Raw genomic sequence first — 17,786 nt, forward strand, 5'->3', positions numbered from 1 at the left:
CCCAAGTGCCCACGTGGGCACTTTCATGGAGACTTAGCCCAACTTTCAACCCACAATGGGGACGAGGTGGCGATTGGGTGGACACATCCTCCACAAAGCAACACCCCAAGTCTAGAGTTGCTCGAGCAGCAATGCTTCAAGAGCGGTTCAGCAAGGCCTTTGTCAAAGTTCCTGACAGCACAGCCATGAGACACTTGGCTGGTACCTCCAACAACGAGGACCTTTGTTCAGAAGTCAGTCATCATAGTCAACAAGAGCTGGTATCAAGAAGCACCAGATAAGCAACCTCAGCTACCCTTCACCCACTCCTCACAGGGTTTGACTGAAAGCCCAGAGGATGTATGACATGTGGTAGGTGACTTTAAGAGTCATGGCTGAAGGGTCTCACCCGAAACCCTGTTTTTAGGTGGACCATCAGCTCAGTATCAAGGCAGATGGATCCTTTGCCATGAGGATTCTAGAAGTTTCCTCACCCTGGACCAAGAATGAAGTCATGATCTTCAGCTTTGGTGGCTGGCCCTCCAAAAGGGCTGAGGATTAGAAAAGTCAAATTTAATAAGGGAACTGGGGAAGGAAAGTGAGATCAGGAGTCCAAAGGGCTCTCTGATGTCAGAAGTCAGGCTTCCCCTGGGATCAAGATCTAGAGGGCAGAGGTCATAGGAGTGTGTGGCAACCCGAACAGGTGTTCATCATCAAGGTCTAGGCCACAATTGATGCAGTTCCTCTCACCCAGTGTCAACTCTGGCAAAGCTGCACATCTCAGAGCCACTCTCCAGTCTATAAAGCTCAGCCACATGCCTTGACCCTGCAGGTGACATTGTCTACATGTGCCACAGGTATCTGCCTTTCAGGGGCCCCAAGGCCAAACCTAGGAAAGCCACTAGGGTAGCTTATGACCCTGGATCTGGTAAGATTCAGGAGAAGGGAGAGGTTCCCCCCAACAGGTCAGGAAACTGCATATGATTGGAGGTGTTCTGGGGCTACCTGTAGTCCCAAGTTACCCTTCTACCTGGAATTCCTCCCTGTCCCATGGGAAGGTGAGGATTCAGTTGCTAATCCATAATGCTGGATTTGGGTGGTCTGGGTGTACGTAAGGTTTGTGCTCCCAAGAGGTCATCTCCAGAGACAGAAGCTGGATCAGATCACTGCCTCCACCTGCCCAGGACACCTGAGCCAACTTCAGACAAGAAGTCCTGGAACTATCCCAAGACTCCCCTCGAGCAGCAGCTTCGCATTAGGAACCCCTTTGTCCATACATCCAGGAAACCAGACAAATTCCATACCAGAGAGACTTGGTAAGCCTTTCCCACAAACCCCTGGTCAAGTTCAAGGAAAGGCCTGGGCTAGCCTTGAGGTTAAGAACTTCACACCACTGAGGTCCCCAGAACAAGTGCAGAATGAAGGAGGTGACTGGGGTGTCCACATGGCTCTGAGCTCAAGTCAGACAAGGGACTTTCAGATATAGCTTTGGATGCTATGAGTGGCAGGGCCAACATCCCCAGTGGCACTGTCACAAGATCTTAAAAATCTGTCAGTCCCTCTGCATACCCTTTCAGTATAGGCATGCACAGGACTGTCAGCCAGCCCACCTGGTCACCCAGGCTGTCCCAAGGACTTGGGATAGAGGGCCACAAAGACAAAGTATGGGAAACCAACAGATTAAGTCACTTGATTGCACAAAGTAATGGCTGAAGAGAAACTGCTCTTCCAACTGAACGTCTTCAATTCCTTGAGACCTCTAGTAGATGCATCAGCGAAGGGACTGGATTATCCACAGACTGAGTAAGGGACACTCCTCACCTTTGACCAGCAGTGCCTAAATCTCACCTGGAAAGTGAGAGGAATGGACTGTCGGGATGTGGCAATGAATCCAGGATTGAATTCCCCCTCGGTAGGGCCATCAGTCCCGTTTTAACTACGAGAGTTCCACCTGCTGTGTGGTTTCTTCCAAAATCCTGGGGCAGTGAACACACTCAGTACCCATATGATTCCAAGTGGGACTCTCCAGGGAGGCCAGTTGTGTCTTTGAAACAAGTGAAGTCCAAGGTGAGCCTTGGAAACATTGTTGCCAAGAGCAAGGGAGGACATAAGGAATGGTGGGTGAGTGGTCAACTTGACAGGGCTTTTGGACAAACCGAAAGAGCCACAGAAGCGGTTGTCTAGTGTTCAAAACCCACGAGTTTTAGAGGATTGCTTCTGGGGAGTGTTATTATTGCCTGGATTCAGAGAAGGGTTAACGAAGGACTGGGGCAGATCAGGCGAGTCATTTAACATATCCATCACTCATCCCACAGGAGCATCACAAAGAGGTATCGCCTCTGTGGGTAGATGTTCATCTAAGTCCAACTTTTGCCTCGCCAAGTGACACCTCCCATGTCCCTCTAGATGATACCATGATGCACCCGCCAGCTGAACGGGTTCTTGCCAACATCACTTCAACGGGAGAAACTGAAGGGGGGGAAGCACAGGGGTTGGGCTAGTTTAGTCTTCAAGGTCCTTCTGCCCATTTGCCTTGGGTAGACTCAGAGGTGACCAAGGTGAAGACCCCACTAGAAGTCAGGTGTCCCCCTTAAGTCAGATCCACATGGAAGTGTTACAATGTAGGGGACAGACAGGGGATGTGTGCTGTGTGGTCCTCTTGAGTGACCAGGGAACAAGGACAGTTTCAAATGTGGTGCAGTTGCAGGGCTGAGGGGCCTGTCTTATGCTATCCATTTGCCCCTTAGTGGGGAACAAATCCAGGGAAACCCCGAGTCTCCTCTCTATCCGGGGGAAAGACCAGGGTGCCTTCTGCCTGCTCGGTACAGACTCAGCCCAGTTAGGCCTGGGTTGATGGGAACACGTGGGACGAGAGCATTCCACATCTGTATTTCTACCCCTTTTCTGGCTGAGTTTCCAGAGTCACCTTCTCATTTTGGTGTGTGTCATGAACATCAGTACATCTGGGTGGAAGTCCTGAGCCCTCCAGGGCGTTTAGCTCCATGGTCATTGTGTGGGGGGAGGGGAGAGTGAAGAGTCAAGGTCATCAAAGTTAGCAACTGAGCCCACTCAACACTGGTGCCACAGGGTATGGAGGAGCAAGCTCAGGGCCTGGTCAGCTGGTGGACAAGGTCCAGTGTCCACCCATCTGCCGCATGTTCTAGGCCACAAGAACAAGAGAACAAGAGCTTGGCCCCTCTCTATTGGCATTTTAGAGGTTGGTGTTGTAGACTTGGATTCCTGGCCCCATTTTGGTGGCCAGCACAGACCACCTGAATTCTGAATGCTTGTCCCTTGGGAGCCGATCAAGTCAAGGCATTATTTGATCTCTTCCTGGTCCCAGCTGATGCTGGACAGCCCAGGAGCTTCCCCAGGGGATCAGGTTGGGCCCAGAAAAAGGCATGGACACTATGGCCCGGTTCATCCTCTTTCAGCTTCCTCATTCCACTGGAAGCCTGTTCACCGGGGGTTCAAATGGCTACGGTCATGGTTTGTGTTCTCCTTAAGTTACATGTATTCAGGGACCAGGTGCAAAGCCCGATGTGGACCATGGAAATGAATGTGGCAGCATCATCGTCGCCCGAAATGCTGAAGTGGTCAGAGCTCAAGGAGAGGGGCTGTCCCCAGGGGGACTAGGAATGTCGGTACATCACTTGTTCAACAATGGCTTGACCTCAGCCGTTAGGTCACAGAGCATCTTTGGTTTCCCGCACAGCACATCCCCTGATGAGAACGCATGGCAGAGGGACCCGCGGGGCTGCGTGTTAGGAGAAGAAGAGATGCAAGGACAGAAGCCAGAAGCACAAGTGCTCCTCCAAGATTCTCTTGCACCCAGTAACGCCCTTCTTGTGAAGGGACTTGCATAGGGACTGAGGTGGGGGATGTCACTGGAGGCTTATTTCCTGCTCACTAGCAGGGTTATCCAGAGCTCACACATGTGCCACAGCAAATGTCTTAGCCTGGGCCCTTTCCCAGGATGTCCAGCCCCTGTACAGCTGTAGTGAGGGCAGTGGCATCTCTAGCCAAGGTTCTGTCATGTGTCACCTTTCAGTCTTAATTCATGTGACCCCTTCCTCAACATGGCCTATGTTTTTACGGAAGATCATTCCGAAAGTCACTTTCCAAAGCTTCACCGCCAACACGGACCCATAGGACCTTAGTCCAACTCTGGACAACCCCGACTGGCCGAGTCGATGGCCCCTTACAAGTATACGTGGTCCTTGACCCCCCAACCCAGTTGAACCAACTCGGCTCAGGACATGCCAAGAGGATTTGGTCACCTCAGTCCTCCCAATATGAGTGTGACCAAACTATTCACTAGGCATTTAGAAGCCTGGTGCTGTGACAGTCATGGCTATTTCTTCAAGTACCATCTGATCACCACCTTAATTAGGATTCGAAGCAATGTTGGAAGTATTGGCCCTTCCTGACCAGTACATTCCGCTTTCAAAAGCAGCTTTCTGGGACAGAGCTTACTCTTGAAGACAAATGCCATAGGTACTAGTGCCCAGCTTGGCCACAAGAGGGCCACCTGACTAACCTCAGGCCTCCAATGCAAAGAGGCAGCTCTAAGACACAGAGCACAGGTGAAGGATGGGGCAAGTTAACACTCTGGTTGCCACGGCAGCTCACAAAACCACTGAGCAAGGACTTAGCCACCACTAATCCCCCCATAGCTCAGCATAGAAGAAGGAGGAATGAGAATGAAAGGGGTTGGGGGAAATTGGTGCAAAGGAAAATACCATCTTCCAGTTGGCACCCACACTTGGGCTCTTTGGCCACACAGTGGACAAAGGATCTGTGGCCTTAAGGACCCAGCTGTAGGATGCCTCTAGGAGCTAGGGGGAGGGTTGGGAACCTCTGCCCAGGGTGTGTTCTTCTAAAATGGGAGGCAAGATATTTTCCTCCAAGTCAGGAGCTCTCAATCTACAGCTCAGCTGCTGATTAGCACTCGTAAAACAAGATGGGGAAGTAGAGTGTTGTCCCATCCTCTTAACACCCTCTGAGGGGACAGCAGGGGATCAAGGGTCAGTGAGCGTCACAAGATGGAAACTGTCCCTGAATTCAGGGGCCAAATGCACGCTCACCTGAAGTTCCAGGCATCTTGTACATGGCTGGCAGGAGGCAAGAAATAAGTATTTGTATCAAGACAGGTAAAGAAGCTCGCTTCTGTTTACATGTGGGAGAGGAACAAGCCCCCAGCTGGATTTGCAGTCAAGTCTCAGAAGTAGATCTGCATTGAAGGCATAGGAAGCCACATGGAGGGAGAAAAAGTTCCAGAAAGAAATAGCTCGAGCCACTCCCCACAACCTACAGCATAGGCTGGGGGAACGGAGGACCCCAGAGTGGGGGGATGCATGGAAGCCCAGATGTTGGACCAAGAACGCGCGTGTGTGGGTTTGAACTGCCCCCACCTACTTTTATGGAGCCCAGACGACAGCCCTGGGCACCCAAGTTGGGGAAGAACGCAGGCACGATGCAGCTGGAAAGACTCCTACTAGCCTCTGCTCAGGTGTCCAGTCCTTACAGGGACCAGGGTTCAGGATCTGAGGCCCATCCACTCAGATCAGCGGCAGGGGAGTGCGCCCCGTCTCCGCTCTCTGGGTCTCCCCTGTGTGATTGCCCTGGCATTTGACTTTAATCCTCTCTAAGCTGAGGCTAAACAAACACCAGGCTCCCTTTTCTTCTTCAGGGATAGGAACCCATCTGTGCCTCCTTAACAGCAGGGGAAACAGACTTCTGTCCTCCTGGGTCAGGGAGCAGACACCCCCGAGATGGCCGGCTCTCCAACCCCTGCCCTCCCGTCAGTCCCCAAGCCAGAGGCTGGAGACACTGTCACCTCTCATTAGAAGGGCCAAGTACCCTTTCTTCCCTCCTTAGAAGGGCAGACACTGGATAATCACCTCCACAGGGGGCTGAGATTGGTTGGTCCAGGGCGCCTGCCCCTGTCAGGCTCATTAAGGTCAGAGCCAGGGATGTCACTTGTCCCCATGCACATGAGCATTCCTGGCTAGCTTTGTTCTGGTGCCTCATTGTGGCTGAGGAATGGATCGACTCTGGGTGTAGAGACTCCTCCTAAATACAGGGTCACCATAGAAGAGGACAGGAAACAAGAATAAGCGTCATGGTTCTCCTCAAAGTGACCTCTCCCAGAACTTAGTTTTGAGCTTAATTCCATTTAAGGTTTGTGGCCTGCTCAGCCTAATTGCAACAGGCCTGGAGAAGTTTTTGTCTAGATATGCCCGTCATTTAGGGTCATACTGTTCCGGGTCAGAAAACCCAAGAATCATGCAGACAAGCAAGCTTGACATCACAAGCTGGGGTTCAGAGGGCACAGCTGACTGCGCTGGGTTGTCAGCATCAGGAGCCAGATACAGTCCAGTACTGAACACTTCCTGAGAAGAATGGCTCGGAAACCAATACACTCACATTCCAAGAGCAGAAGATTCCAGAAAGGAGGTTCTCCATGAACCAAGAACAATAGTCAGACAGCTCGATAAAACCAAGACGAGCTCAAGTCAAATCGGTCACTTTAGACGTCAGGAGAAGGCTGTGTTCCTTCCCACTTCACCAACAATCAAGTTCTAGACTTGATTAAAGGACCCAAGTTCCACAAAACTTCCCAAGAGATTCAGTGTGGTCCCCTCAACTGAGGTCTCTAGGAGTCTCAATGAGCAGGTATTTGCTATCAGTAAGTCAAGCCCCAGGAGGTACCCGGAGGTTCAGAAAAAGATGGCCAGTGTTCCTCCAGAGACCAGAGGCAAGAAATGCTTATGGTACTCAGGTGGCCAGCCGAGTTGGGCCACTGCTCTAGATCCAGAGGCCGACGCAGTGAGAGCTACCTAGTTAGGACCACAGGGAGGTTCTGCCCCCACCTCTGCCGAGTTCTTGATGCAGGAACTTGGATCTCCAGTGTGGGATACATAACAGCCTCCTCCCGGCATGGAGGACTCGTGTTGGATGAGCTGGGCTGATCCGTGTAGAAGCAGACTCCCTTGCCTGTGGGGAGCCGTCCACCACCATGCCTAGAGGACCATGGACTATTGTAGATGATTCAAAGGGGAAGAAAGGCAGCCTAAAGAGGGGCTGGGGGAAGGAGGAGCTGGCGGGTGTAGGTGGATGGACCATCCAGGGAAGCGTTTGCAGTATTTGAAAGACGATTCTGAAGCCGGGTCCTGTGCATGTTAGTAACAGCTAGCACATCTTTAGGTTTTCACTGTGCCGTGGGCTGGTTAAGTGTTTAAGCACGCATCCAGTATTTATGATGCAGGTTAAAGGCTTAGTTATAGAGGCATTTTTAGTGTGCAAAAGTGGTTACAAGGACTCAGCATCCACGTTGGGGGCCCAGCAGTTTCCAAAATGCTACTCATGGCAATGCAGAATGGGGCCAGGCAAGACATTTCCCCAGCAGAGTTTTGGTACTAGGTTTGAACCCAGGGCTGCTTAACCATTGAGCCTCACCCCCAGTCCTTTAGAGAAGGTCCTCCTGCCTCAGCCTCCTGAGCCACTGGGCTCACAAGCATGTGCCATCGCACCAGCTCCAGCAGACCTTTAATGGGTGAAGAACCACTTACTACATATGCCTGGCACAATTCGAAGCCCGTTTCACTTGCCCATGTTGAAGATAGAGTTGTGCTACTCTTATATCTGCTAGAACTGGGCACACTTACCACCTATAGCCTCAAAATGTCACCAGCTGATCAGTGGCCAGGCAGGATTTTCACGCCAGCCACCTGGCCCCCAGCACTGAAGTCAAGCTGCCTCTAGCCAGCAGTGACGAGCTCTTAAGCGCTAGGTTGATGTAAGATGCAGAGTGTTCACATGCAGGAGTGCTTGTTCCCTCTAGATTATCTAACAGGAATCACCAGATGTTGAGGCTGATAACATGTTTAAGCATATGCTAAGATAAAGGTAAGGCCCAGTAGACCTACTGGAGGACTGACACGTCCCTGATGAACTAGGACGCTTCCTCATTTGTAGGTTCCAGTTTCTATGCAGCTTCTCAGAAAGTGCTAGTTGTTCTGTGCATGTGTGGCCACGGTGGCTACTGGGATCTGTGCCTGCCCTGGGGTATTGTGGGCTATTCCTGCTAACCTCAACCTGGAGGTAGCCCAGCATCTCTCCAGCCACCTGAGAGACCACAGTCAGAACATTAAGTAGGACCAGAAGATACCTTAAAAACAAATGGGATCTTTTTCCATGAAATGGAAGGGTATTTGTCAAACTTCTGAGGTACATCTTCCTGCCCAGATGGGGAAACACCATCAGGTGGTTTTTATAGATTCTCCCAGCTCTTAACGTTTCAGGACGCTGATCTTTGGATCAAAATTCTTCACGTGAGGGAAGGAGCCACTTTCAAACTCATTAGGCAGCCATAGCGCAGTTCAGCTTTATATAAACACAAACTAGGAGAATTCTAGAGAAAGCAGCCCAGGTCTCACTCAACTCAGTCAAGAGAGCAAGTCTGAGGACCGAGCCACCTCCTGGGCTTCCATTCAATATGGAATCACCATTCGCACCTTGCAACCCCGGCAGCGCCCTTCGGTCTGTCGCACTATGAACTGCGCCTAGCTGGATCCAAGTTCATTATCAGCAGTATCTACTGTATACAGTTGAAAATGGATCCTGCAGATGGGGGACAGCTGTTTGTACTTAGCAGTTAAGTAACTCTGCAAGGCCGGCGGCCTCCGCCAAAGGCACTGTTCTCTGCAAAGCATCCATCTCTCAAAGACTCCCCAAATCAGGGCCAGATGTCCACACGCAATTCACATTTCTCTGAAGATTCTACTTTCTGGAAAAAAAAAAATAGACGAAGTAGGACGTGCACAGCGGCAGACGCAGCCCTGAGAAGATGGGTGCAAGTTCTAGGTGTGCACTAGGAACAGTGAGGGGACACATTGGCATGGACCAGGTCAATCCAAACAAGCCTGCGATAGCTATTTTCACAGCTGTAGAATGGGTGTACCAAGATCAGCGATTGGGCCAATGGTTCTGAAGTTCTAGAGTCAGTACTGTGGCATGTGCCCATCCTTGGGTCAGTTAGCCCTTAAGTGTCATTTCTTGCTCTTCACCCCCAGTAGTAGTAAGGCTTCCCATTTTTAGCTGGGTAGATTTGAGCACCCAGTAGGGTTCATATAGCCACATATATTTCTTCGCTGAAGTTCTAGCAAATGGGACTCTGGTCGATGCAAGTTTAGGTCTTAAAGGGGTACCTCCTTTTATTGAGCCCTTTTGCCATTTTATTAGCTGAGGCTCCAAACATTGTCCTTGGAATGGACACCTTCCCTAACAGGGTCCCTGCGTCCTGGACCATCATGCCAGCCCCCACATGGACTGCCTCCGGATTTTGAGCAAAGCAGCTTGGTTGGTTCAGGCTGCTATTCTTACAGGTTTGCCAGTGATGACCAGCTACACCTTATGTTAGGCGACAACCATCTCATTATTAAATGCACCGGAAATAAAGAGTGCCTGTCATTAGAGACCCCCTTCGGGTCCTTTGTCAGCCACTTTCCACTAGAAAGGGTGGGGCAGTATGAAGAGGATCCTGTAATTCTGAGCACAGAGGAGAATTAGGGAGCTTGCCTGGAATCTCGAGTTCTAGCATGTCTTGGCTGAGCCATGTCTTAGTAGAGGGGCAGACTCCTGGATTTTTATATCCTCATTTAGAGGCTAGATGGGGAAGTACACAGTAAGTCCTGCTAGGAGTGCTCAAGTGGACAGCCGTTGAGTATCAAGTTACTGCGATTCCTGGTCAACCACAGGGCTTTGAAGTCAAGGGAGTAGCAGGCCCATCATGAGGGCGCTGAAGTGCAATTGGTTAGGGAATGAATGGCTCAGGTGTCACAGTGAACCACTCTTTCTTTGGTCCTTAACACCCAACCTTTCTCCCCTTAACAGGCAGGCAGTTCAGACATTTGAGTAGACAGCTCCATGGGCCCCATTTCTCCATCTCTAAGTGTTCCCACCAGAAAGAGCAGTATAACTGTAACTCCCAGGTAGGAGTTACAGAGCAGATAATGTGAGAACCTGGTTCATGTGCTTTGTAGATAGCCTGTCTTAGTGACTACCCCCATCTTATAGGGGATGGGCACTTAGGAGTTAATACCTTATCTGACGTCATGGGAGTCAAAGTTTAAGATTTTCCATGTTATGGGAAAAAGAAAGTCAAGCACATCTCAGCATTGAGATAATAGCCAATATAGAAAACAGATAAGGACATTAGCTCATAGTTGTGCTCTTAATGAAGAGATACAAAATTCCTCAATACTTGAAAAAAAAAATCTAAGATCAGAGACCATCTAGTTTGTTTCACTCTAGGGATACAAGGATGGTTCAACATCCAAGATTAATATTATATAGCATATGTTAAATCAGGGGGAGTCACATGATCTCAGATGCAGAAGATGCTTTTGAAAAGATTTGACATCACTTCATAGAAGTCCTAAAGAAGCTAGGTATAGACAGTCTATTATGTTGAGATATAATCTATCCATCAAAAACCAGAAACAAAGTATTTCCTGTGAATATCAGGAATGAGTAGCATCTCGCTTCTTGTTCAGCACAGTACTCAAAGTTTTAGATTGTATCCCATTTATTTCTTTCCAGGTTACTAACAGGAAAGGTCAAGTTATCCCTGCTTGTAGGTAGGATTCTATACTTGGACTCCAGAGGACTCCACCCAAGACTTCAAATTCAGCAGAGTAGCAAAAAACTTAGGGATAAGTAACCAAGGTGGTGAGAGGTCAATACCTTAGAAGTTATCAAGCACTGGAGGAAGAAACTCAAGACACCACTAGGAGACAAGGCCTCCTGTCATGATTTGGGAGAAGATTATTTCAATGTCTGTTGACAACTGTGGTCTAGAGACCGAATGGGATCTGGAGATCTAACATTCTACACTGAAAAGAAAAAATATCCAAATTCATGTGGAAGGCTAGAAGTTTCCCCCAAAATAATCCAAAGCAACCCTGAGCAGAAGAATACTAAAGGCATCAATACCCAATTTCAGATTGTACTACAGAGCCATAGCAACAAGACAGTATGGTATTGGCACAAAACCAGTCATGTAGACAAGTGGAGTATGTAGAGAACCTTAATAAACCCACGCTTCTGTATCCATCAACCCTCCACAAAGGTACCAAGACACGTGTCAGAATGGCCTCTTCTAGTGAGTTTAAAACCAAATACAAAGATTGACGCTAGACTCTTTCCCAAACTAAACCCAAGGTGGATCAGGGACCTTGATGCATGACCTGAGACTTTCAAACTACAGGAACACACCAAGATAGGCACAGGCAGCGATTTCTCAAACAAGATGAAAGAATCAAAGATGGATTGAGGAGCTTCTGCACAGCCAGAGAGCAAGGAGAACATGCAGGATAGAAAAGTCTTTGCTAGCTATTCACCCAACAGAGGGTTCACGTCTAGAATATGCAAACAAGCAGTCCAGTCAGTAAGCAGGCAAGCGATCTGAACGGACTTCAGAAGTAGTTCGAGTGTCTAATGTGGAAAAGAATGCTCAAGTTTGATGAGGGAAATGCAAGTCAAAGTTACACTGAGATTCCATCTTATCCCAGTCAGAATGGCTGTTGTCAAGAGAATGCTCGATGGGGAAGAGGGGACCCTTATATACCACTGGTGGGAATGTTAGCTAGCACAGCCTCTGGAAGACAGCAAGTTCTTCAAGTCGAGAGTGAATGCCTCATATCCAGCTATTCTGCGTCTGGGTATGTTCTTAAAGTAAAGAAAATTAGCATACAGGAGAGAGCTGTATACCCATGTTTACCACGTCACTATTCACAATAGCTACATTGTAGAATTGGCCTATGTGTTCATTGACGGATAAGAAAATGCATGTGTGCATACACAAAATGGGATAGCCTTAAGAAGTTAAGTTTCATTTGCAGAAAAGTGACTAGAACTAGGTCATGATGCTGAGTGAGATAGAACACCTGGTACTTGTCTTTGGCTTATGTGGAAGAAACTGACCCAGTGTAGGAGGGGGGCCGATGGGGAAGGAGACCAGGAGGTAAGGAGAGGCAGGAGTAGTAGTCTATGGGGATGTCAGTGGACAGATAGCCAGGGGCTGGACACAACTTGGTGATGGCGCACTTTCTCAACACGTGTGCGGTCTGGTTCCCATTCCCAGTACTGGGGGAAAAGGCTCAGTTTTAAGAGGGGATGAGCAAGACTTCAGTAGCAGAGAAGGGCAGCTATGGCAGGGCTAGCCTGGGGAATTGGGTTGAAGATGGCCACTGGGGAGGCCCAGTTCACAATCTTCTCACTCTTGGGCCCAAGTGCCTACTTGGATTAGTGCCCAGGAGACCTGGGGTGGGGGAGTTACAAGCAAGTGTTCAGTTTCTCCTTCCACAGCAGCTTGGGGCTGGGAAATTGCTTCTCCCCTGCAGCCTTTCTACACACACAGCTGTGACTCTGCTGTCAGTGCCTCGCCAACAGGTGGGAAATGAGTGTGTTTCCTGCAGGTGGCTGTGGGAAGGTCACACGTGTGTGCTCACCCCCCTGCACCTAGGCACCCACGGGCAGAGTAAGCAGCCTCGGGGTGACACAGGAGGCCTCTGTGGCCATCTGCCTGGTGAGGGTGTCTGATGCGGATACAGAGAGGGATGCAGAGCCCCTCATGTGCCATGGTAGGCAGTGCCAGGGTCCTGCATGTTGCAGAGTGAGAGGGATGGGACCATCTGACTTGTGGCTGTCCTTTTGTCCCAAGGTGAGCTGGGACAGTGGCACCCCCGTGCTGTGGCTGCTTTCACCTGGGGCGTTGCAGGCTGGGTGTGCAGGGGAAGGGTCAGTCTGTCCTGAGCTTCCCGTCTGTCCAGTAATACTACCCAAGGCTTCAGCAGCAACAGAAATCACTTGGAGCAGTGACCCAGCCCATTTCTTGTGTTCTCAGACAGCACGTCTCTCCCTTTCTAGGGCTCAATGAGGTCTCTCTTACTCCTCTGCTGGCAACAGGTTGAATCCTGGTGACCAGGAAGCGCATCTCAGCTCCCAGGATACTCCGTTCTTGATCCCTATGGCATGTACAACAATGTAATGCATTCATCTGGCTCTCCAGGGTACTGACTGGGGGGACAGCAGGGGCAGGCACCAGGAACTGCAGAGATCCCCCCACCAATCCTTGAAGTCCAGAGCTGGCTTGTCCCTACCCTCTGTCAATACAGAGGTCGGCCTCCTGAGGCCCTATGAAGGGTGTGGAAAGGAGGGGAAGAGTGGATGGGGAAATGGTGATGGCTCAGAAGGTAACAACTTGTTCCCCACCCAGAAAAGAACAAACGAAAAACCATACCCAAGCAGGATGAATTCGCTCTCGACCTAGGACCATGAAAGTTCACGTTGTTCACAGGGAACTTGGCTCCATTCAGAACCACACTGCTGTGAACACACCAAGAACTGTCCCAAGAAGTCCCCACCATGATGTCAAGGATGCTGCCCGAGTTCTCCCCTGTAAGGGCGAGTGCCAAGACTTGTCTCCATGGCAGTTTTTATAGTGAAAGACACCAAGGCCTTAAAGCAGTAATCCCAAGTAAAAGACCTCATGAAGCCACTGGCAAAACTTAGACAGCCTACGTTCGTGTTTAAGAATGTGCTCGGGATGGAACAGAATCCTGTCCTCGTCTCCATTTAAGGCTGTTACCCCCTTGCTGTCCAGAGTTGGTTGTGCTGGACGTTAGAATAGGATTAGGTGTAGCTGGTCTCGGGAAGGGATCACAGTGGACTTTAGTGGAGCTAGCAGAGGGAGATGATAACGAGTTTCCTGTATAGGGTCAGATCTGGGTTCTTGGGGGGGGGGGACACGGTCGACCACTCATGGAACTACGGATTGCACCTATGACCAATCCCATTTGGGACTGGTCGGCTGGGTACTGGAGTCTGATTTCTTCAGATCGACACCAATAGGCACAGAGCCATCACCATGTCCCCATCTGCTCTTCCTTTCCACGCCCTTCACAGGGCCTCAGGAGGTCGACCTCGTGAGCTGCCTCCATCCATCTTCTTGCCCCCCACCATTTGTTCAGCGGGAATCAAGACTTATGACACAAAAGTCTGAGATCTATTCCCCCAGTTCTTTTTCTAGCCTTCAGTTTTGGCAGGGACACAGGACATCCTCCTGTCCTTGCAGTTAGAGCTCTTGCTGGAGTCAGCCTAGGGGTAGCCTTGTTTCCTGGGGTGCCAGCCCTCGAGTCTGCCACTCTGCAAGTTCCTCAGTCACTGCTTGTGTACCTGCACGTGGTCCATTCATTACGCTGTCATCAGTTAACCCCTGAATGAGGCAGGCGCTTCTTGGGACCCTGGACTGGTACGTTCACTCAGGTCAGTTGTACAGCTCATGGGACCCCTAACAAAAGGTGACGTGGGCCTCTTACTCAAGAGATAATATTAAGACACCAAGACAAGCACAGGTCCCTTTGTGACTACACAGGTTTCATGTCCACGATGTGGCCTTGCACTCGAGGTAAGGGTCCCCTTACCAGCCCAAGGCCAGTCAGTGCAGCAACATGTGCAGGTGGCCCCAGGCTCCACCAAGACCTTGGTAAGACCCACTGGGTGTAGTTGGGATTCCTTACCCGAGACTACCAGAGCTTATGAGCTTATGAATTGGCCTGAGAGCCAAGATCTCCCCAGTAATCGGCTCACCTCACTCAAGGTGGTTTGGAGAAAAAAAAAAAAAGAAAAAAAAAAAAAAGAAAAAAAGCCATATGCTCCTTCTACAGCAGAAGGATTTCTCAGATTCACTGCCAGCAGCGACCTTGGTGGTAATGGCCAACACCATCCAGCTATGAGCTTTCTCTGCTTGCTCTAGGCCATGCTGAGCACACGGTAGGCATTCCAGGTTTGTCCTGGCTGGAAAGGGTAGCTCCATTATACCCAGCAGGAAAACCAAGGAGTGAGGGGGAGTGACGCGTGTGGTTTTGTACAGGCTGAAGTGCAGCCTCTACACAGCATCCCCAGAATAAAGAGCCTTGCATTGCAGCTCTTTCAGTTTGAAAGCAGCATTTTATACACCATGTACCAAGTCCTATAGCTGAGGATTGTGTTGTGGCAATTTTTAAACACCTCCTGGGTCTGCTGGGAGGGGTCCCAGCTACGAGGTCTGCAGGCCACCTTGTGTTTGCATCATGGCCTGGTCTCTCCACTCAGCTCCCAACCAGCAACTCCATGGCAGAGCTTCAGCCTGCCCAGCAGTCTAGTGTACCTCCCACTCAATTTCCTTCTCTTCAGGCCCACATCAAGACCTGAGGCTCTCCCAGCCTCCTCCAGCATTTCCCCTGACATGTTAATCTCTCAACATGTCAAATCCTGTCCTGGGATCCAGATCACGATGATCCTGGAGAACAAGACTCGGAGACCAAGCGTCTATCCAAGGCCACAGAGCAAGAGGGTAGTTGAAGCCAGGCTCGGAATCTGGAGCCTGTGGTTCTCATGGCTGTAGTCAGAGTAGTTCTAACTTAACCTCAAGCCACGATATGTGTCCAGGCAAGAATTCAGTGCTATGCCCGACTAGACCTAGTCCTCTAGGTCCTGGGAAGCTTAAGTTCTAGAACCATGGACGTGGTCGTTCATGCAGAGTGGTAACCGAGGACTCTCACGTCAGCTTCTCCACTCCAAGTACACAGGTGTGTTGAGACTTTTGTCTGATGAGGCCTGTGCTGCTCAGGAGTCTGTCGAGTAGCCTTTGTCAGTGTGCTATCGTCTCATGACCCGCAAGTTCTGCAGAAGATGCCTGGCCCAGTCTTCACACTCTTCAGGGCCATAGAGGCAACCGAGTTTTAATCCGTTTGCAAGTCTGGAACTGGTATAGGCTTTTGGTGTTCTCATGTGGACTTTTTCACGAGTTTAATTTACTGACTTTTCTCCAGGTGTCCAGGAGAGTTGCCACAGTTCAACCTCCAATTATTTCCTGGTACATAATTGGGGAGCATCTAACGTAACAGGGGTTCATGGACAACTGTCTCTTGCTCTTCCCTAATCCTTTGTGAACAGGAAGCCCGCTTTTAGGTTCTAGTTAACTCTGACTTCCTGCAATGAGTCCATCCATGTTTCCCAGACAGGGAACCCTCTGGATGAGGACCCCCTGCCAAGCATGCATTCATGCCTGTTATCCAACTGTCCCCCTTTCACTCCTCAAAGCTCTTTGTACTCAAGACTCCAAGATGGTAGGAAACCTTACACCAAGTTTTTCTTCAAAAGCCAGTTTTGAACAGAACTTTCTCCCTGCTTCAGTCTCCCAGATTTTCCAACCCAGCATCAAGCAGCATAGACCCGTCACCCTAGGAGGGTTGGCAGAGCCAGCCAGGAGCACCACCCAGCCCCGGGCAACTGGCATTCAGCTGGGAGAGGGGACTCAATCCCTTTGGGCTTCACTTGTGGTCAGGACTCTAGGGACATCCCAGCAGCAGCCGAGATCCTTCATATCAGGCGTTTCTCTTCCCTACCCCCCTGTGGTTGGCATTGCCAGCCTAGAGACATTCGTTAGAAGGAAAAGGTCTCTGGTTTTGGCACAGGGGTGAGAGGATCTGTCAGTCCAATCTGGAGTCTGGTACACACCAGGGATCTTCTGTGTCCACATGATGCTTAAATAGCCATTTGGATCTTTTTTGAATCCTTTGAGTTCTTATGAGGGACGAGATTCGGAGAGCTAAAGGCCAGTGCCCAAAATGTTGGGAGTTTGCTCCAACTCTTCTCCCAATTGCTCTTCCCTCTGGAGTGGGCAAACTCAGTTTCAATACCCAAGTCCCAGATGGCACCATCTGACTGTAAAGACTATGGCTGTCGGGTATGCAAAGGAAGAAATGGTAGTCCGTCATCCCTGAGTAGCTCACAGGTAAGATTGATAAGACATGCCTGCGTCATGCTTCTTGACAGTTAAACTGGTTTGTCCAAGATCAGGTAGATGGGATCCCATCCCCCAGGTGAAAGCCTTTCATTGTCTTGCAAGATGGGTGTAGCAAGAGGGAACTGGGTTGATTTAGACAGTGGAGGACATCATTCCCTTCCAGATAGTCAAACTCTGAAGGGGAGGCATGGTCTTTTAGGCACCTTAAGTCTTCTCCAGTTGGTGTTGGGTCCATGGCACCCTCGGGTCCCATAGGTTTAAGTCTTTAGAGTGGCAGGATTGAAATACCAAAGTTCCCCTTCTTTCTTCATTGTCTTCCCATTGCAAACTTGCCCCCATTTAAGTAGAAGCTCCGAGCACCTGAGCATGAAGATGCCAAGAATAAGGCCCCTGGGTTGGAGGTGGAGTTGTCCGAGGAGCTCCCCTAGATACAGAAGGGCCTCACAGGGAGCAGCCCCTTGGGTCAGGAGGGACTTTGTTGGTTCATCTGGGTAGATGCCTGGAAAGGTGCTCACCCAGTACCTCAGACCCTCATGTTCCCTGAACATGCAGCATAGACTAGGGCACAGGAGGAGGTCAGCCTGGGCTAGAATTGGAAGCTGCCTAAATAAGCAACACCAAGCTGATCCAAAAACAAATCCCACCAGCAAGCACAGAGGGTTAACCTTTGCAAGAAAATCTGGGGAATTTTAACTAAGGATGACTTGGCTTTATGTTAAGCTTAGAAGAAATTGATATTCCCTAGTTGGTGTCTAAACCTAGAGCCAACACCAATGAGATCTAATGCTCCCTCAGGTCAAATGGGCATGAAAATTTTCCTATTCCTTGAGGGGCTACATCTGATCAGAGATCAAGTTAGAGGACCAAACGTGGCCAACATTCCTCAGACTGTTCAGGATCAAGCGGCAGAGATTTCTCTTAAAAAAAAAAAAAAAAAAAAAAAAAAAAAAAA

At 49.8% G+C, this 17,786-nt stretch overlaps 1 long non-coding RNA gene across 1 annotated transcript in view; it reads right to left on the reverse strand.

Moving 5' to 3' along the window:
* Window positions 1-7,040: 7,040 nt before the first annotated feature.
* LOC125611275 overlaps window positions 7,041-17,786 on the reverse strand; it is a 22,614-nt gene continuing 11,868 nt past the window's right edge. The window contains exon 3 of the long non-coding RNA XR_007341420.1: window positions 7,041-7,054. This is a non-coding gene — a long non-coding RNA (uncharacterized LOC125611275). The remainder of the gene's footprint in view (window positions 7,055-17,786) is intronic.

Source organism: Marmota marmota, unplaced genomic scaffold, assembly GCF_001458135.2.
Source record: "Marmota marmota marmota unplaced genomic scaffold, marMar, whole genome shotgun sequence".
Taxonomy (NCBI): Eukaryota; Metazoa; Chordata; class Mammalia; order Rodentia; family Sciuridae; genus Marmota; species Marmota marmota.